The sequence below is a fragment of the Haliotis cracherodii genome, unplaced genomic scaffold, assembly GCF_022045235.1.
Source record: "Haliotis cracherodii isolate W230 unplaced genomic scaffold, xgHalCrac1.p SCAF_12, whole genome shotgun sequence".
NCBI classification, from domain to species: Eukaryota; Metazoa; Mollusca; class Gastropoda; order Lepetellida; family Haliotidae; genus Haliotis; species Haliotis cracherodii.
Window position 1 is genome coordinate 28,144,982 of NW_027266267.1, and position 22,977 is coordinate 28,167,958.

General features: G+C 42.9%; 1 long non-coding RNA gene across 1 annotated transcript in view; it reads left to right on the plus strand.

Moving 5' to 3' along the window:
• LOC139457751 (uncharacterized) overlaps positions 1-22,977 on the plus strand; it is a 291,878-nt gene that overhangs the window by 184,356 nt on the left and 84,545 nt on the right. Inside the window, exon 3 of the long non-coding RNA XR_011652630.1 lies at positions 18,781-18,846. This is a non-coding gene — a long non-coding RNA (uncharacterized lncRNA). The remainder of the gene's footprint in view (positions 1-18,780; positions 18,847-22,977) is intronic.

A 22,977-nucleotide genomic window follows, 5' to 3' on the forward strand; every position in this document is an offset into this window, starting at 1 on the left:
TCAAATTTAGCCACACGGCAATGGACTTAACCGTGAGGCCATACTACCCGAACATAGCAATCGATGGAAATTATCAGTGATTATTTGAAACTGAATAAATTCAGGTCAGAGATGATGTATCATTCTACGGCAGTTTTCGCCGTCTTGAAAAGCGCGAACAATATCTCAATGCGTGCATGCTGCGCGTCGAGCACTTGAAGTCGCCCGAAAAAGTCATCCGAACTAAGGAATAATTTTGGGTTTGTTTTCAAGAAAAGGCCATCATGCCCAAAGCGTTTTTTTGGACAAAGGAAGATTCCTCTCATTGATTAAGCCAGGATAAAGATGCTACAATTTCGAGTCAACTCGTACGCCATCTTTTCCCCTCCCGCGCCCATTTCCGTGTACCGAGAACGCTATCGATCGCCCAAACGGAGCCTTAGGCCTCCATGGTCGCTGTACATCAACAATAGCGTTGATCGATCGGTAGTGACTTGTGTCCCTCAAGAAAACCAGGCCATGCTGAGTGTGTATGAAACAGTCTCAATAGACGGACCTCAGTTTAAAAGTTTCCGACCATCCCAGTGGGAGAACCACTGATTGTAATTGGAGACGCGTTGCTGAAGTGCATGTGTTTCTGTGAAAATGTGGACAGATCATCTGTGACGTCGAATCAGCCGTTGTACCTTGAGGCATAATGACGTGTAGAATATATTGTTACGATGAGACAACATTCATGTGTATATAGTTGATGTTTTAAAGTTACAATACATGTGTCGCCATTTGATTTTATATCTAAGGAGCAAACAATATACGAAGACATGATGCGCAGTGCCTTCCATCAATCACCCGTCCGTCAAGCCATCCATTGCTCTTCCATCAACCCATCCATCAACCGTCCATCACCCGTCCGTCAACCCGTCCATCAACCGTCCATCACCCGTCCGTCAACCCGTCCACCACCCTTTCTTCAACCCATCCATCACTCGTCCGTAAAACGTCCGTCAACCTATCCATAACCCGTCCCTCAAGCCATCCATCAACCGTTCATCACCCGTCCGTCAACCCGTCCATCAACCATCCATCACCCATCCGTCAACCCGTCCATCAACCGTCCATCACCTGTCCGTCAACCCGTCCACCACCCTTTCTTCAACCTATCCGCCACTCGTCAGTCAAAAGTCCGTCAGCCCATCCGTCACCCGTCCAGCAACCCGTCCATCACCCGTCCATCAACCGTCCATCACCCATCCGTCAACCCGTCCATCAACCCATCCATCACCCGTCCATCAACTGTCCGTCAATCACCCGTCCGTCAACCATCAATCACCCGTCCATCAACTGTCCGTCCATCACCCGTCCATCAACTGTCCGTCCATCACCCGTCCATCAACTGTCTGTCCATCACCCGTCCGTCAACCATCCATCACCTGTCCATCAACTGTCCGTCCATCACCCGTCCCATAACCCATCCATCACCCGGCCATCGACCCACCCATTACCCATCCATCAACTGTCCATCCATCACCTGTCCGTCAACCATCCATCACCCATCCATCAACTGTTCGTCCATCACCCGTCCATCAACTGTCTGTCCATCACCCGTCCGTCAACCATCCATCACCCATCCATCAACTGTCCGTCCATCACCCGTCCATCAACTGTCTGTCCATCACACCTCTGGTAAACCATCCATCACCCGTCCATCAACTGTCCGTCCATCACCCGTCCCGCAACCCATCCATCACCCGACCATCAACCCACCCATTACCCCGTCCATCAACTGTCCATCCATCAGCTGTCCGTCAACCCATCCATCAGCCGTCCATCAACTGTCCGTCCATCACCCGTCCATCAACTGTCTGTCCATCACCCGTCCGTCAACCATCCATCAGCCGTCCATCAACTGTCCATCCATCCCCCGGCCATCGACCCACCCATCACCCGGCCATCAACTGTCCGTCCATCACCCGTCCATCAACTGTCTGTCCATCACCCGTCCGTCAACCATCCATCACCCATCCATCAACTGTCCGTCCATCAACTGTCTGTCCATCCAGCACCCGTCCTTCACCCATCCTTCAACCCATCAATCACCCATCCATCACCCGCCCGTCAGCTCATCCATCATCTGTCCTTCACCCATCCTTCAACGCATCCATCACCCATCCATCACCCACCCGTCAGCTCATCCATCACCCGCCCGTCAGCTCATCCATCACCCGTCCTTCACCCATCCTTCAACGCATCCATCACCCATCCATCACCCACTCGTCAACCCATCCATCACCCGCCCGTCAGCTCATCTATCATCCGTCCTTCACCCATCCTTCAACGCTTCAATCACCCATCCATCGCCCGCCTGTCAGCTCATCCATTACCCGTCCTTCACCCATCCTTCAACGTTTCAATCACCCATCCATCGCCCGCCCGTCAGCTCATCCATCACCCGTCCTTCACCCATCCTTCAACGTTTCAATCACCCATCCATCACCCACCCGTCAGCTCATCCATCACCCGCTCGTCAGCTCATCCATCACCCGTCCATCAACCCATCAACACATTTCATCAACCCATCCATCACCTTTCCACTAAACTGTTCATCATCATTCCATCAATCGATCACTCTTCCATCAATCCATCTATCGTCCGTCCATCAACCCATCATCCAAGCTGTGATGTGTTCGCTCGTGTTTGCCCGCGCAGGCAAATAGATACAAAAGGTCAACGTCTCCTTAAGTTAACGAGGAGATATAAAATCCCTCTGTTTATATTGAATTCAAGTTGAACATATTCGTGTCGTCGAAATGTCAGAAACAATGGGTGTTTCACTGGGAACACTGTTCTTGTGTCTGGGCGAGTTAGGTCCCTTGATTACAGGCTGTGTGCTCTGGTTTTTTGGCACAGCTCATTGAAGTCACCTCTTCAGTGAAAGCCACCAATCACGACGCGGTACAGACAGACCACTGACCGTAATCAGGTCGAATCTGAGATTCGAACCCGGAATTAACAACGCCATACCCCGTTGATTAGCACACGCTACAGATATACAGTAAACTAGGTTATAACGAACACAAAGGGTCCACTGATATTTGTTCGTGATGACCGTAGTTCGTGATAAGCATATACGCTACAGATATACACTTGTCAGGAAACTAGGTTATAACGAACACAAAGGGTCCACTGATATTTGTTCGTGATGACCGTAGTTTGTGATAAGCATATACGCTACAGATATACAGTAAACTAGGTTATAACGACAAAGGGTCCACTGATATTTGTTCGTAATAGCCGTAATTCGTTATTAGCGTATATACAACAAACGACCGGGACCAAATATATATTCGTTGTATATATCCGTCAGTTCGTTATAAGCGTGTTCGATCCGTCTGCTTGTAGAATGGCAGGTAGGAACAGTTTGGCGAAACATGGCCCTGTTTTTTGTTTGTTTAAACTCGGAGAAGTGATGTTTTACTCGACTGGTTTATAATCGAAACATCCTTTTTAGTGATAATCTCTCCACGCTATTTTCGGTATATACGTAGAGATTTCAGGATAAGACAGATCCCGGTATCGAAACAATTCTTAGAAACAATTCAGTTGGGTTGCGTTGATAAATTGACCATTTATTAGAGCTCGTTTGGGTTTCCACGTGGGAAGGGCAATGCCATGGCGGATCCTTTGTTCTGGACCCCGGGAACCAGGATCCCCTTCGATCTGGACCTCGTTTATCAAAACCCGTTAGTTCAGAACCCCCGCTTACCTACACAAGACCTACACCATCATCATGATCTGTTTAGAAGAAATTGGTTTATCCGGACTATTTCACCGTAACTCTGTCCGGATATTCGAGGCTTAAAAAACACATCAGATCTCCGGTTCTTACGGGGCGATGGAATAGTCTAGTGGTTAAAGCGTTCGCTCGTCACGCCGGAGAAACGGGTTCGACTCCCCACATGGCTACAATGTGTGAATCTCATTTCTGGTGATATTGCTGAAATATTGCTTAAAGCGGCGTAAAACCATACTCACTCACTCACTCGCCGGTTCTAACGTACGCGTTGTTGGGATATAACTGCTTCTTGGGTTCATGACTATTCACACCCATCAGGCATAAAGCCTTTCAAAGCATTGAATTTTAATGAACAGTGACGCTACAAAGGAAAAATAGTCTTTAACGGTCTTGGGCGGTCGGGTAGCCTAGTGGTTAAAGCGTTCGCTCGTCACGCCGAAGACCCGGGTTCGATTCCCGACATGGGTACAATGTGTGAAGCTCATTTCTGGTGTCCCCCGCCGTGATATTGTGGTAAAGGACGACGTAGAGTATACAGCATTTCCAACACATCAAGTGATTCATTCTGAACACATAATTGTACACGATTAGGATACAGCGTTCGCAGCAACTCCTACAGCTTTCGCATCAGCTCCATCCGGGATGCAGTGACTTTGTGTGGCAGATATGTACATACTTTACAAACACACAACTCAAACACCATCCCGTCACGACCTGCGTCGCCAGATTATCAGGATGTCTGTAGCTAATCTGTCCATTCAGAGTTGGAGACGTTTCACATCTCCAGCGTTTTTGTCTGTCTGTACAATGAACAGCTTCATTGCCGGGAGTAACACGGGTGTGCCGTCACTGGGATGTACATGTATGTGTTTGTTGCTGTAGTTTTCGTATAAATGTTGAAATCGTTCAAGGTGATGCTCGTCATTATGGCTTGCAGTAACGCTGCGACGCCCAAGGGGTCGATAGTTATGATGTATTATGTATTAGTGCACTATGCTTAACTTTTCAAAGGGTTCGATTTGATGTGCGCTCCTTTGATGAATGAAAAGAGGAAATTGGTATTTCACGTAGAAAATTCGTTTTGTAGATTCTACCCGTCTTCAAAGCAGGAAAAGCCTTTTTTGACATTTTGTTTAGTTCAGTTATTTTACTTGTTTTCTTAGCACGTTCAAGGAATGGCTGAGTGCAGCGTGGGGTGTAGGAAAGTATAAGCGAACAGATGAATGAAAAACTAATACGTGGGATAAATTGAATAAATGAGGGAATGAGTTGTATTTGACAAGTATTTCAGTTGTATCACAGCTGTAGGATTAATGTTGGAGGAAGGCCCCAGTGATGCTGGTCTTGGACGTTACATCTTTGATGGACACTAGATCCTGACATCGCGAAGGGAGACAACTGTGCACAACTAAGTTTAACGCCACAGACGACTTAGCTTTCCATGAGGTCTGAAAGGAGAATTAACGGTTGAATTGGTATGGAGGGGTCGACTCACATACCTTGATCCGTCACATACCTTGATCCGTCACATACCTTGATCCGTCACATACCTTGATACTCAGGTTTGTTTGCTTGGTTCTTTGTTTGTTTGCTTAACGCTGCACTCAGCAATATTCCAGGTATAGGACAGCGTTTTGTAAATTATCGCGTCTGAACCAGCCAATCCAGTGATTGATGTCATGAGCATCGATCCACACAACTGGGTGCGACAACTTGCATCACCGATCCCGTTCGTCGCCTCTTACGATAAGCATGGGTTTCTGGGGATGTATATTCCGACCATTATTCCCCTCAAACCACATCATTCACTTCCTGAGTTAAACTTAACTCACCCTGTCACTCTCTCGTGATCGAGATTGACAAGAACACAAGCATTAATAAATAAAATGAATTAAAATTTGTAAAAAGGCTGCTATATAAAGAAACCTTGAACGTCGAGTGATTTTGTTCAAAAAAGCTTTTATCGCTGAATTGGAAAATCAAATAATACCAGCCCAAAGAAAACAGAGGATACTAACACTGCTATGAGATGTATTCAGTACGCGGTCACTGTTGAGATAAATGGTAACAGGCAGTCGCCACCACCAAACGGGCGATCAAAAGAAACGATGACCACAAGAAAATAACCCGCGTTAACCATTTCACTGAAACGAGTCTATTTTGCCAGTCTGATCCCATTGTATTTCAACAGTATTAATCTCAAAGGCATACAACTTTGGCGCGAGTCTCCTTAGAAATCCTATCCGAGCCGCTGCCTCGATTTATAGCAGGACTTCTTAATCACATCAGCCCTACGTACGGTCCACTGATAGCCTTTGAAATAGGAAAAGTGCAAATGTCACATTTAATATTTCAAAATCTCACTAACATTAGAAGATATTCTCAACGGCATGGACTAATTATGTGATTAACACCGGACCTTCGCGATCAAAGGTATCATGGTTTTTCTAATTGCTCTCGCCGACCGACTCTCCTCAGGGAGAGGAAAAGTCATTGTCATTGTACTCGCTATTACGTTCGTAGATTCCGGTGCAATAAACACACGCGATTCCGCCATAACCCTCCGCGCAACAAACAAGTTCGCTGAGCTCCCCGTCGACCCTTGAGGTCCGGTGTACGACACGAGGCCTGGGACAATGGCGCCAGCGCTCCGATGGGACAGTGATGTGCAAATTCTTCTTAGGATTATTTGTAAGCCCGTCGCCCTAGAATGCATGTTTGTACTGGCTGCGATAGCGTTGTGGTCAAAGTGCCCCAGAGGCCGAAGACGTCGCAATTCGCTGTGCACGTTATTGTCCCCGAGGCGTGTCGGAAACTTATGATTGTAAAATGACGAACGTTAAGACTTCATCCCTCTGGGTACTCCTTCCGCACCAAGACTGCCTCCGTAGTCAAGTGTTAGAGCGTCTGCCTGAAAGCGGAAGGTCGTTGGTTCAATGTCCGTCCGCGTCACACCCAAAAACGATTTAATATGCTATTTGTTGTTACCTTGCCTAAGCTTGCTCTCGGCATAAAGGGGTTAAACAAGGACTGGTCGAGTAGGAGTCAGTATACTAACGTCATGGTAACCAATGATGTCACAATGGCCTGCAGAGATACCCCCTTGGACATTCGACCCGTGAAAATCCGGGTTAGAATTGAACTTCATGAACCCATGCTTGCTGTTAGAGGCGACAATGTTTGTCGTAAGATGTGACTAACATGAACGGGTGGTCAGGCTCGCCAAATTGGTTGAGGCATGTCATCGCAATCCCAGTTACCTAGATCGATGCTCATGATAACAATCACTGGATTGTGTGGTCCAGACTCGATTAATTATAGACCGCCGTTTTAAGCTGAAATATTGCTGAGTTCGGAGTTAAATAACTACCAACAAACAACTTGTGCCCACACTGTACGCGAACCTTCAACGCCTTAGTACGTACAGCCTATCGCCCACAACACCTTACGCAAGCTGGCCTACATTTCCTTACACGGGCAGATGGACTAATTTCCTTTTCAGAAGAACTAGATCTGTGAACTTGGTGTACTGTGCATACCCCGTCTCTCATTACCAGTCTAGTATAATGTCACCACGTGCGACCAATCAACGGGAAACCATTGTAATAGTGTTTTGTAACTGTCGAAAATCAGACCAACTCAACTTAGATACATCGCTCTCACCCATGGCCTAGTGTGGGAAGCAGGCAGAAGAGCGTACACTTGTGCGTTAAAAGAAATTAAATTTTAATAAGAACGATATTTTTTCTCACGTCAACCTATTTCCACAAATCTTGCTCGAAGGCTTTTCCCATTTGTAATTCCAACAAAAGCACAGCTTTTTTTATTATAACTGAAATAGATATTTTCTATTGAATTCCAGATTACGAAATAATGCCATTAACTCACGATAACGATAAACTACGAGTCTGCAATAGATCCATTATCAAATATGTATGTTGCTTTGTATGCTTTAAACGCTTAGGTGCATCTAAAGAATCGAGCTTAGGATGTTGTGTGAGATGTTTTAAAGGCACTGTCACTGTTTTAGTGATATTGTTGGCGTTATGTACAAACATGCTTTGGTTACTGTTTGAGATCTTACCATCGTACGCTGCAAGTTCAATACGCCAAGAATCGAGGAAGCCCTCTGATTATATCCAATTTTATGGAATATGATTATCAAAGGACGTTTTAGGCGTGGTGTCTAACGCTCTGATTATATCCACATGTATGGAATATGATTATCATGACGCTTTAGCTGTGGTGTCTAAGATTAATTGATACTAAACTTGGACACGCTATACAAACTGGAGTGACTTCTGTTGCAATCAACGTGGTAAATGGCTAAGACCTGCATCACTTCGGGATTTCCTCCCCCATTAAGCAGATACGCACTGGCACGGAAATACTGTTGTTAAAGCCACGTAACACCGACCCACTTAGTCACTGGTCGTAAGTTCTTCTTTGAAACTATACAACCATGCTTACTACAATGGCTGTATTTATGACTGCACGTAGGCCCTCGGTGCCTACTCTTGTCGTTAAAGGGCGACCAAATTAATCGGATGGTCTGGCTCGGAGACTTTGTTGATTGAGTGTCATCGTACCCCAACGGCGTAGTACGTTGCTCACAATATCGATCACTGGATTGTCCGGTTCCGATTTGATGACAGGCCACCAGTGAGCTGGAATACTGCCGAGTGCGGCGTGACACTAGCAACAAGACTAGACTTTGTTGATTGAGTGTCATCGTACCCCAACGGCGTAGTACGTTGCTCACAATATCGATCACTGGTTTGTCCGGTTCCGATTTGATGACAGGCCACCAGTGAGCTGGAATACTGCCGAGTGCGGCGTGACACTAGCAACAAGACTAGACTTTGTTGATTGAGTGTCATCGTACCCCAACGGCGTAGTACGTTGCTCACAATATCGATCACTGGATTGTCCGGTTCCGATTTGATGACAGGCCACCAGTGCCGAGTATGGCGTGACACTAGCAACAATTACAGGAGCCCGGGTCCATTTCCTCGTATGAGTTCCACTCGGGAAGCCCGGAACTGCTGATTTCCACGGAGATATGGCTGGAAAATTTTAAATTGGGTACAAACCCATATTCACACAATTAAATAATACTCGTTGTTGCCACTCGTTTGATTGTTTGTTTGTTGTTTAATGCCGCAATATCCAGTGATTGATATCCACAGCATCGATCCACGCAATTAGGATACGATGACATGCATCAACGATGTTAGGTAGTCTGGCCAGTCGATCCCGCAAGTCGCCTCCCACGACAAGCATTGTCGCCTTCTACAGCAAGCAATGGGTTGCTGAAGGCCGATGCGTCACGTGCTTCTTTGGTTGCACCCGTGGTCCAGTCGTGCAATGCGCTTCAATTCTCCTGACTGAGCTGCGCATCTAAGACGTGCCCAAAAGCTATCCTAGTTGGTTGGAATCGCTGTTCACACCGACTATATTTTAATGCATGTCAGCACCATACCCATGTTGGTAGGTTTCACCAAAGTGGTAAGCATCTGAGGCCCAGATCGCTTCAGGATTACCTTCCACATCACGCTAGCAGCCGTCATACTGAATACTGTACAAATCGGCGTTAAACCCAACTCACTCCCTCTCTCGGTTTTCTGTTCTACTGGACTCCATCTCAGCAACTGCCACAGCTGCATATACTAGTGGTGCTTCCGTTTATCTATCTCAATCACACGATCAGTCCTCTCTACCTCGCCATCTCAACTCCCTAGGGATCATCCATCTCAGTCTGGCAGCTCATCTGCTTAGCATCTGGGTCCTCGGTCAGAACCTCGGCATCTTATACATCAGCTTCAAGACTCTTCAAAACAATAGTACGCTATCCCACTGCGCATGCGCAGTACAAATGCGCAATCACAAACCAAGGCAACCATTGAACGAACAAACACTACGTGAATAGACCGTATTGACAGGGACGCGGCTACAAATGCTGCTCCATACAAAGAAAGGCATTTGGTCAGTATTATTAAAGCCCGAAGCGCAGGGAGAGAAAAGATAATATTGTGTTTTCTTCTTTCGGGTTAGAGCATCAACACGACCTTTTAGCATCCACCGTTACTACTATGACCAGGCTCTTCCTAAGAAAAAACGACTTCAATCACACTTTTTTCCTGGAAAATTTCACAAGGACCCAGCTTTTATTGCAACAAAGATGAAAGCCAACGGCCACCGAGACGCAATCTAGGTCCTAAATAGAGGAAGGCCCAAAAAAATTTGAAAGAGATGATGGAATTTAATCAGTATCATTGCCTAGATTGCTGAGATAGTCTTCTGGGGAGGGTTGTGTTTTCATAGGGTCGGATGGGGAAAGTTTCCAAATAAAACCTTGTACAAAAACACGGATATTTTCGTTGCATCTGTGGAAACGATGGGAGTCGTTTGTCCAGTGGAATTAAACGCTGAAAGATGGGCCGGATAGTACTTCTCAGACGAGTCGGGTCTCTTTTCTCTCGCGTATTGATTTCAAAGGTGTGGTGGTGTGGACGTCTTTGACAGGAAATTACACAAGAGCGAAAACCGTAGCAAGTCCCGTTCTAGGAAATATAATACCTCCTTTACTGCCAGCAACACACTGTAACAGAAACCGCCGTTTTATTTGAATTTGATCCTCGGGTTCACGGAGGGTCAATAATCAGCATGGTCAGTGTGACCTGTCGGTATTGGTCAGCTGATCGGTAATACATTATGGTGTTGATCAGTTGATCAGTATTGATAGTGGTGTTGATAAGTTGATCAGTACTAATAGTGGTTTTGATCAGTATTGGCCTTGATCAGTTGATCTGTATAAACAGTGGTGTTGGTCAGTTGATGTGCAAAATTAGTTGTGTTGATCAGTTGATCAATATTCATAGTGGTGTTGATCAGTATTGATGTTGATTAGCTGATCCGTATTGATGTTGATTTGGTGATCCGTAGTGATGTTGATCAGTATTGATGTTGATTAGGTGATCTGTATTGATGTTGATTAGGTGATCTGTATTGATGTTGATTAGGTGATCCGTATTGATGTTGATTAGGTGATCTGTATTGATGATGATTAGATGATCCGTATTGATGTTGATTAGGTGATCCGTATTGATGTTGATCAGTATTGATGTTGATTAGGTGATCTGTATTGATGTTGATTAGGTGATCTGTATTGATGATGATCAGTATTGATGTTGATTAGGTGATCTGTATTGTTGCTGATTTGGTGATCCGTATTGATGTTGATTAGGTGATCCGTATTGATGTTGATTGGGTGATCTTCACTGCAATAGCATTGGCTATCGGAGCACAGTGACATCGATTCCGACCTATGTGATGATGGCCCTTGAATTGCACCATAGTTTTTTTAAAGTTAAAAAATCAATTAAAAAACTAACAGATGCTTGTGTTGAAATCTCCGTGATCGCCCTCTCTGGGATGTGGGCACTGAGTTAATTGGAAACTTAACCTAGAAAATGGAAGTGCAGTTATTCAGAGGATCTTGGTTCAAAACAACCGTTTTATTGCAATAAAATTTGAAACAGTTCTCCTACCTGTTTTTTTTAATTATACAAAATTTCGTTGTATTCGTTTTGTTGACATGCTGTTAATCTCAACATCTCGATTGTATGCAAACATTTACAGACTACATTCAGAATAATACATAACATATATGTTGAATACAAATTATACAAATTGTTATTTTAACTCTCCTAGCTTAAAACATTAAGCTGTCTAAATCACGAACAAAACATTTATGAATCGTATGAATCGAATTGTTGCCGAGGACGAATATCATCTTATCTTGTTTACGTGTTTAAAAAGTAGAGTTTAAATATATAATAACTAAGTACACCTCCGGTAGCTCTCTTATCTCATCGCCTACTGTTCAAACAGGGAAATGGATTGCCTTATCTCTGAAGAGGAATTGATGCAGCTGACACTAAATTAAAGGTGTACTGTAAAATGCACAGATCAAACTCACTATTTATGAATATAAGCACTAGTCCCTAGCACCAGGCAGATTGGTTCCCTGGTCACGGTTCATGGCTGGCTGGTGTCTCCTGATGTCAATGGCTTCTTGTAGTTTTCTTTGTCGCCAGTTGTTGTGTTCCTCATCCGTTAATTCTCTTCCTTGTGTGTATCACTTCTAAATGCCTTTCAAAGACTAGATTCAGCTATGTCATGTATTGTGGAGACATTGAAACAAATCGCTAAGATGGCCAAACGGCGAGTTGACTGGTAGCTTCTGTGTAACCACATCTCTGGCACCCTCCCACGTAGTACTGACAGAGTACTGACAGAGTACTGACAGAGTACTGACAGACTTCACTTCACTGCAAGATGACCATGTTCAGCCTCCAACAATAGAAGAACTACACCTACAGGGCCCAAATGCACAAAGCGATCATAGTATGTGAGTTACAATCATCTTAGCGCTATGACTGTCGTAAGCCTATGTTAAAGTATGGGAGTTACGATCATCTTAGCGCTAAGACTATCGTAAGCCTATGTTAAAGTATGGGAGTTACAATCATCTTAGCGCTAAGACTGTCGTAAGTCTAAATGTGAAAGTATCGGAGTTACAATCATCTTAGCACTACGACTATCGTAAGCCTTTGTTAAGGTATAGAAGTTACGATCATCTTAGCGCTAACATCGCATTGTGATGCCTGGTCTTGACAACGCTAAGCCAGTGTGTGCAGGTGTGTCAGACTCTAGTCCTACTTAGAACACAGTCACCTCGGTGAAAGTGTGGAGTTTCTCTCTGCGACGTAATATATACCACTTTGTGTACCCCAGACATAGAGGTTATCACGCGAGTGTGTTTGGGGATGGTAAATATCCTGCATTAGGAATAAACATTGTATTTAGCGAGCCCTGGCGAGCTAAATATATAGTGTTTATTCCTAATACAGGATATTTACCATCCCTAAACACACAAGCGTGATAACCTCTTTATCATATAATGTCATTCTTCAAATCTGTGCTTGAAAATCGCTTCCCCTCTCTCACAAACATTACCTAAACATTGCGAGTTTTCCTGGAATGCGCGCATTAATATTTATTACGTCACAGGGTAGATGATGTGTCAGTCGGACTGTGAAAGTAGCCAATATAGTTCAAACTGAAATCTGTTTCTTATACAGTGGCGAAGCAACATATACGCAAAACAACAATTGTTTTTACTTGCCTTTCGCGACAATCCATCGGTCTGTCCGCTAGAGTAACTGCCCTTTGTCAAAGGGAAGCTACTCTAACCCTAGTCTATGAGACATCACGGCCAGTGATTGTTCACAGTCGGCCTGTTCTGTCATAACGTTAAGAAGTGTAGTCAGATGTATATACAGCGCCAAAACGAAACAAGGTAACAATTCATACATATTTCGCCTAAACCCAACTATTTTTATTTGTGGAAAAGGCTTCAAGCCGCAGAGGTCTACAAGCACAGGTATGGCTTCTGATCCCGCTTGGCTAGGCCTAGGCCTAGTGCCCTCGCAAAATTGTTTCGAAATTTATATCTCCAAAGTTGCCCAAACTTATAAAATGCCTTAGTTACGTCGCAGTTCGACACTGACTTTCAGTATATAAGACTGTTTTTTTTAATAATTGTATCAATTATCCCTGTAGTTTATCAAAATTCACGATGGTTAATTCTGACTCGATAGCCGAATGACAAATGCGACGCCATGTTTGTTTATATACACTGAAAGTAGTCCCTACTTGACCTTTGATATTTGCATCTCTATCCGCATATGACCCGAACGGATATCGTTTTTATCCGTTGGCTTTATCCTGCCGAGAAACCTACCCATTATATGATAAATGCTGATATCATCCATGTTGTTGTAGCGTTGTAGCAAGTTTAATTTTAAGAGGTCGCCATCTGCCTCAGTAATTTCGGCTGACCTGTCCCTCTTTGGGACTCTTGTGTAGGGTACAAATGTCTCTTGTGAGTTTGAGTGTTGATAAAATTTCAGTTTTTGTATTGATAAGATTTTTTTTTTCGTATTGTTATGATTTGATTTTGAATTTTTAGAAAGTTCTGTGGCTGTTTTGTTTTACATATGTACGTTGGAGTAGCAGATGCGGATCTAGCCTACCCCCACAATACACACACACCCCCCACACTCTGTCACGCCGTTATGTAGCTGAAATACTAGGGTGGCGGGGTAGCCCAGTGGTTAAAGCGTTCGCTCGTCATGCTGAAGACAATGTGTCAATCCCTTTATAATGCCCAATACGGTGTACAACCACTCTCACTCACTCACTCACTTAAAGCGGCGTTAAAATACCTCACTCACATACCTAAGCGGTGGAAACATATCATACCGTAGTGCTTCTCTATGGATAGCTGAGACATTTTGATGGAAAATCCCGTAAAAGACGAAGTGGCCCTTGCGTTTCATCGTAGATTTAAGATGGCAAGGCATAATTCAACATTGAGAGCCTTGCTTGATCGAGACTTCAAGGATCGCTTTCTCCAAGATATCCTCATCTAATTAATTTGATTTATACCCCCAGGAAATTCAGGGAAAATAGTCTTAAGACTCGTAACTTAATTTTTTAAAAGGTTTAATGGCATTACCAAACAGTCTCCCTTCACAAGGGGCATTTGGCAATTTGTAGCTGTGCAAATATTTTTGTTTCTTTCAGCGTGTGGGTTAGTGCGTTAGTGTTTGTGTGTGTTTCTGTGTGCGTTAGTGTTTCTGTGTGTTTCTCTGTGTGTGTGTGTGTGTGTTAGTGTGTGTATGTTAGTGTGTGTGTGTGCGTGTGCTTGTGATATGCTTCAATTTATGCCACTGATTATTCACCTGGCTTGAAAATAGCTCACCTGTTAAACACGGACATTCTGGTCGTCACCTGGCTTGAAAATAGCTCACCTGTTAAACACGGACATTCTGGTCGACGAGAGGCCCCAGGAATGACTTGCTTCCATCCATGCCTCTGCAGGGCGAGTCGGATATTGCTTGTCCCTGGAGGCGACTACATTAGATTAATGTTCAAACTTGTCCTCGGTTGATTGCGTGCTAGCGAAGTTGTTCCATTATATGTAGCATTTCCATCCCCCAACCATTATTTTACCGTCATCTAACCATTACTTGATAGATTACTATCATCGTCTTACTTTTGCTTTACCGTCATCTCACCATTACTTTATAACTTAATATCATCGTCCTAATTTTGCTTCACCGTCATCTCACCATTACTTTATAACTTGATATCATCGTCATACTTTCGCTTTACCGTCATCTAACCATTACTTTATAACTTAATATCATCGTCCCTCTTTACTTCACCGTCATCTAACCATTACTTTATAACTTGATATCATCGTCATACTTTCGCTTTACCGTCATCTAACCATTACTTTATAACTTAATATCATCGTCCTACTTTACTTCACGGTCATCTAACCATTATTTTATAACTTAATATCATCGTCCTACTTTACTTCACGGTCATCTAACCATTACTTTATAACTTGATATCATCGTCCTACTTTACTTCACGGTCATCTAACCATTATTTTATAACTTAATATCACCGTCCTACTTTACTTCACGGTCATCTAACCATTATTTTATAACTTAATATCATCGTCCTACTTTACTTCACGGTCATCTAACCATTACTTTATAACTTAATATCATCGTCCTACTTTACTTCACGGTCATCTAACCATTACTTTATAACTTGATATCATCGTCATACTTTCGCTTTACCGTCATCTAACCATTACTTTATAACTTAATATCATCGTCCTACTTTACTTCACGGTCATCTAACCATTATTTTATAACTTAATATCATCGTCCTACTTTACTTCACGGTCATCTAACCATTATTTTATAACTTAATATCATCGTCCTACTTTACTTCACGGTCATCTAACCATTACTTTATAACTTAATATCATCGTCCTAATTTTGCTTCACCGTCATCTAACCATTACTTTATAACTTAATATCATAGGCCTACTTTACCTCACGGTCATCTAACCATTATTTTATAACTTGATATCATCGTCCTACTTTACTTCACGGTCATCTAACCATTACTTTATAACTTGATATCATCGTCCTACTTTACTTCACGGTCATCTAACCATTATTTTATAACTTAATATCACCGTCCTACTTTACTTCACGGTCATCTAACCATTATTTTATAACTTGATATCATCGTACTACTTTTGCTTCACCGTCATCTAACCATTACTTTATAACTTAATAGCATCGTCCTACTTTACTTCACGGTCATGTAACCATTACTTTATAACTTAATAGCATTGTCATGCTTTACTTCACCGTCATCTCACCATTACTTTATAACTTAATATCATCGTCCCTCTTTACTTTACCGTCATCTAACGATTACTTTATAACTTAATATAATCGACTTCGTCCTAATTTTGCTTCACCGTCATCTAACCATTACATTAAAACTTAATAGTATTGTCATACTTTACTTCACCGTCATCTGACCATTACTTTATAACTTAATACCATCGTCCCTCTTTACTTTACCGTCATCTAACCATTACTTTATAACTTAATAGCATTGTCATGCTTTACTTCACCGTCATCTTACCATTACTTTATAACTTAATATCATCGTCCCTCTTTACTTTACCGTCATCTAACCGTTACTTTATAACTTAATAGCATTGTCATACTTTACTTCACCGTCATCTTACCATTACTTTATAACTTAATAGCATTGTTATACTTTACTTCACCGTCATCTTACCATTACTATATAACTTTATAACACCATCCTACCCTTACTGCGCCATCATTCTGTGTTTGAACACAATCCTATAATTACTTTATAACATCACTTAAACATCATCCTACCATTACCTATGACATTATTCCATTCGAATCTCGTTGAGTCGAACTCGTAAGTAAAAGATTCGACTTATCCAGGGCTCGTGACATCAGGAAACAGTTTGCTTCATCTGGATACTTGGGATTCCCAAATGAGTCCGAGACAACGGGACACAACTAGGTTCGACTGTGTAACATCCTCCCGCCATTGCTCATTACATTGTAATAACATCCACCACACCTACCATCACTCATAACATTATTATAGCATCACCCACCCATTACTTCGCCAGCCTCCTGCTCCCATGACACCGGGTGGCTGGCAGAGAAGGAGAAGCAACATCTTACTAATTACACTCTTGATATCCCAAACATAATACTCTGGAAGTGATTGATGTGAGTGTTTATAGGCTTCCTGTCCTCCGAGGTACCAGGGGGCGAATTTAGCAGACTATTTGAGGGGCGAATTTTCCACTGATATCAGATCATAGGCGTCCCTTTTAGCAAATCATAGTTGGACAAAGACGGATGACGTTTGGAAGAAAAAAACATTGGTTAATGTATCTAATTTTCTTCCGTGCCGTAATAGGAAGACTCAGAAGGCGCCCGAGACTGCTGGAGTCTTGATGTCAGTTTAGTAGGGGCTTCTGCAGGATAAAGAGGCAGGGCAGGGCGTAAAACACGAACATTGAAAGGCAAAGCTAGTTTGTAAATACATAAAGTGTTCAGCTGGTCGCTTCTATCAACAGTGGGAGGGGAATAGGCAGGGATACTGCCACGCAATGGGTCGTGGTGTTTTTTTTTATGTTTGAGGTATTTTCTGTTCAAATGTATTCTGATGTCAACCGATAGAGGTTGTGGGGATACAGAGAAGGGTTTGACGTGCTCATTCAATATTTCACTCACTCACTCACTCACTGTGTGCCATTTTGTGGTTGTGTATATTTAACTGATGACTAAACAAATTGAAAGTTGGTTCACGTAGCATGTGTAAGAGAGAGAGAGAGAGAGAGAGAGAGAGAGAGAGAGAGAGAGAGAGAGAGAGAGAGAGAGAGAGAGTAGCTTGATTTCTTGGCATAGAAACTAAGGCATAGAAACTAAGTGATACTATTTTTAACATTGAATTATTTACCTATGACCATTTCCAGGTTACTTATAGAAATATCCATATAATAGAATTCCGGTAACAATTGTCTTCTCACAAAAAAATCCAGTGCAAATATGAATCGTTTTTAAAGATTCAAATACTTACTTTTTATGCAAATTGTTTGAGTGGCTTGTGCTTCGAGTAGGACAGGGCACGCTTACCCTTCTTGCGAACACCTGGTGTTATCACTGATTGTCCATGATGCATTCGTACAATGTGCACCGCTATTGGCCTTGTAGGCCCAATGAAATCTGTTTTGGCGTATTATCGGGACAGGTTATCCTCTGGCGTTGACGTTTATGTTTGATTAAGGACACATGCACTGTTCCACCTTTCCAAATTGATGTTTGAATGTTTTAAATAGGATGCCATACTGGGGATGTGATGTTGATGATGATGAACAGATGCCCATTAAAGTGATTCAGAATTTGATAATCAACAATTTGGAAAACTGGTAATTACAATGACCGAAATGATGATGATAATGATGGCGATGAGGATTATGGTATGATAATAATGAAGATGATTATTAAATGATTTTTACTTGTACTGATAGGATTATTGTCATTATGTTCATATACACAGTGTATGGTATCTCGATAATATCATGGCTGCATGCTGCTCGACATGTTCAAATGTTATAACAGTAACCTAAACCCCGAGAAAACGATGCAAAGGACTGTGTAGGTTCTGAAATGGGATCAGGTTTTATTGAAACACTAACACCTCATGCATTGAACTGTCATCCCGTTTCCTTTTCAGTAATACATTTACTGTGCCGTTCACTTCACCATGGGCCAGGAACCTGTATACTTAAAACGTAATGAAACACACGCGACTATCGCCAGTCAAATACGGGCAATGCTACAATATGTAATTTCATCAAATAACTGAATCCTTCAACAAACCCTTAAGTATTTAAGGATTGTGGAGCTTTATGCTGGAATCAATATTTATATTTGGATAAATATTGTATGTTTCAATTAATATAATTTATCTATGTTTATTTATCAACATTTATTATATTTCAGCGTTAAAAGTGAGGAATTTGGCCGGTGTGTGTGCAGGTGGAATTTACATTGCTTTGATGGAGCATGGTAAGTCAAAATATACATTGTTATCCTCAACAAATATAGTAAGACAAGTTGAATCGGGTGTTCTTTAAATTTGTTTGAGTAGTATATATACATTAACAATATTTTCTTGTACACGACCATCCTGTTCCCACTGAGGTTACGGCTGCAATGTCGTCGACGCGCCGCACGTGTGTCAGAACACAAGGATCGAGTTCGAATCCCGTTTCGCCATGATTGCGTTTCAAGGTGTGTTAGTATCCTGCTCGCACGCGTGGGTTTCACCAAAATGATTCACTCCGGGCCGTCCTCCGACACCATGCAGTCACGCAGCTATGTAGCTGACGTGCGAACTCAATCATGGTCGTTAAAGACGAGGTGGTTAGGTGTGATTGACTGGCCCAGGAGTGAGTGAGTATGGTTTTACGCCGCTCTTATTTTGCAGTATTCCCGCAATATCACGGCGGGGGACATCGGACATGGATGTTACACATTGTACTATTGTGGGGAATCGAACCCGGGTCTTCGGCGTGACGAGCGAACGCTTTAACCACTAGGCTACCCCGCCGCCCTTCGGCACTTACATTAGAAAGTCGGTTTATCTAGACGTGGCTACTTAATGTTGGTGAAATTACAAAGAACGCTGATATTTTACACTTTATTTAAACCCACGAACTCCGTATGACGTTGACATGCCAAGGATTACAATCGAAGGAGTCTGAGATGTAAACCCATGCCTATCGGACCCTGTCACAAGGGCCGCCACTCTGCACAAAGAATTAGGGCGCCTCAGACATCATGGCCACCTGGCTCCTTACAATTGCACTGACGACACTGAGTGCAAATCTACACAAGAACATGTTCCTGGAACTTATTACGGTTCACCATAACGGAACTCAATCTTGATCAGAGCCCCTTTCATATTAAAGGCGTTTTGGTGTTGGTCAGCGTGCATAGAGACAAAGCACTTGCATTGGCAGTCGCATGAAACATAGACCTGTGGCTCAGATTTCTCGCTTGTTTGGCTGTAACTGGAGACCTCAAGACCTGGTTAGGGTTTATTGTTAATCCGTATGATAGAGACCGTCACAGATTCCTAATTAAACCAACGGTAGACAGCTAGATCCGGAGTGGCTCGTTGTTGAAGATGCTGTCCTGGTAGTAATGGGGTATTGCGATTTGGACGGGAGATTCAGGTGCTGCCAGACTTCAGATGGTCGCTATCAGATGGAAATGGCCTTGCTGCCAAATCACCATGTTCCAAGTGGCTGTAGGCCTTTGGGGTGATTGGGTTGGGGACGTGACAATTGTCAGCACAACTGACCAGTGGCATACACGTTTACACATGGCAAGCGAAGATATATCGTGAACACATGGTACTTGTTGTTACCCTACCTGACCCTCGGCTACACAAGGACTGGTCGGCTCGGTCGTTTTAAAGATGGTACTTGTTGTTATCCTGCCTGGCAGTCTGCATTAAGGGGCTAAAACAAGGACCTGTCGGCTCGGAAGTCAGTAAACTGTATCTGAGTGGGGTCTTCTTGTTAAACTGCGGCATGGTATTTCAGTGGGCTATAACAAATCGGCAATAGTCCGGACAAACACAAGTGTGAAACTAGAAACAAATAGAACTCCATAAAATAAAGGCTGAATCGTTTGATACTGCAGCGTTTAAATATCCCTGAAGAGCAACTAGAAACACGATGATATTTAACTGATATTCGAAAAGAATACAGACGTTGAAGACAATAGGTCCTTCCTGTCTTCATTGCATTTCCTATACTACAAAAATAGAATTATTGTAAGGACAATATTTGCCTCCACCGTCTGTTGGAGGACTGCTGTCGACATGGCCAAATTGCCCCAAACACTATAACCTTGTTTGTGCCTATGCCAAACCAACAACTTGTTTCATTGTTTCGTCCAATGACGTTGCCCAGTATATCACCCGAGAATCGAATCTGCTGGTGATTATCCGAGAACGGAGGTGACAGTTGCCTTAATTGACTTTATTTTATACGGTTAGACATGATTATTGTCTGTTTAGTAGTCCAAGCTGCGCCTCCGAGTTGATGGAAAGAGAGCGCCTCAAGATGGAACAACCAGTCCAGAATTACTGATAGGATACAAGCTACACGCAGCGCTCGCCTTAACCATATCAGCCTATTTTATGGGGCAGGTATCGCGGTGAAATGGAGCCTCTGCATAGAGAATGATGTCTCAAATGAGCACAAAATATAAAATGATTTTGATAACTTTACCCCGGAAAAACGATTACGATAACGCGCATGTGCTATTCCCATTGACCCTCCGCTCTACACGAGCTTACGAATGTCAAATCGCGGTGCTAACGGAAGATAAAATGGCGATTAGTATTTAGGTGGCGATTGGTTGAGAATATTCTCGTGCGGCTGTGACCATAAACTACTCACTCACTCTTTCAAGGGAATGTTTTTTGTAGGGGGTGCTGCCGATTATTCCAACTTCAATAGGCATTTTTTATGACGTTTTCTATAGATTATGCAAAATAATCAATATATCTTAATCGAATTCATCATCATTACGAAGCTCGGGAGTTCAGATCCCCCAATTTTAACATTCAAGTAACGCTTACGGCGCTTTCACAGAGACTGTTGGTAGTTTTAGTGATAGGCAATGCAGGAGATATAGGTGAATATTCGATGAAGAGGGACCCCGGTGTAGGTGGCTTACAAGATGTAAGGGGTTAGGGTGGCTTAAAACCTTCAGATGTAGGCTTTCAAGGGAGCTTAAAACTCTAAGATGTAAACGCTCAAGGGAGCTTAAAACTCTAAGATGTAAGCGTTCAAGGGAGCTTAAACCCTTAGGATGTAAGCGTTCAATGGAACTTAAAACTCTAAGATGTAAGCGTTCAAGTTGGCTTAAACCCTTAGGATGTAAGCGTTCAAGGGAGCTTAAAACTCTAAGATGTAAACGCTCAAGGGAGCTTAAAATTCTAAGATGTAAGCGTTCAAGGGAGCTTAAACCCTTAGGATGTAAGTGTTAAGGGAACTTAAAACTCTAAGATGTAAGCGTTCAAGGGAGCTTAAAGCTCTAAGATGTAAGCGTTCAAGGTGGCTTAAACCCTTAGGATGTAAGCGTTCAAGGGAGCTTAAAACTCTAAGATGTAAACGCTCAAGGGAGCTTAAACCCTTAGGATGTAAGCGTTCAAGGGAACTTAAAATTCTAAGATGTAAACGTTCAATGGAACTTAAAACTCTAGGATGTAAGCGTTCAAGGTGGCTTAAACCCTTAGGATGTAAGCGTTCAAGGGAGCTTAAAACTCTAAGATATAAGCGTTCAAGGTGTCTTAAAACCTTATGGTGTAAGCGTTCAAGGGAACTCAAAACCTTATGATGTAAGAATTCAAGGTGGCTTAAAAGAAGTAAACCGGTAACCGTTGATTTAAAAGATGTAATCGGCCTTGACGGTGTAGGCGGTATAGATGATTAAGGTGGTATCTTGGAATCTGCCCTCTAAGCCCACATGGGGGAAGAATTTTCGTGTCACGGCAGTCATCACCTGTTTGTAAATATAACGGTCAATCAGTAGTCTGTCTTCCAGACCCTAGAGAAGATTTTTTTTAAAAGGAGTGCAACTCAGGTCCAGCTCAGCTGGGGGTTTAGATGAATTGTATCATCTTTATTGTGTAAATCTACATTTTCAAGAAGATAAAAACCTTTGTTTCTTGGACTAAATGTCAGTCTAGTCAATTGGTTGCGAGTTCCACTCCATGCATGGTTGTAAGCCGCCTTGCGCAGTGGGGAGCTGTAACTGGGGGCAGCGAAAGTGTAGAGGGTTTGTGAACAGGATATCGCTGTGAGGAGCTTGAAGGTGTAGGCTACACAGGCGGTAGAGGTGTTGTAGCGGTTTTAGGAGGTAAAAGCTGGACATGGTATTCTCGGAGAAGGCGGTGTAGGCGATGAAGTAGTCGATGTATCTGTGGACGGAGTAGTAGTGGGCGGTGTATTCAGATCATCACAACGACGGATCATCTACTCGTGAAATGGCTGGTACAGTTTACATGATACATGGGACTTCAGAAGTCATTACCATAACACGTCCTCATGCACAGACATAAGCCCTCAATCACAACATTCCGAGGGCAATTCATAAGGATAAGTAACCCAATCAGTT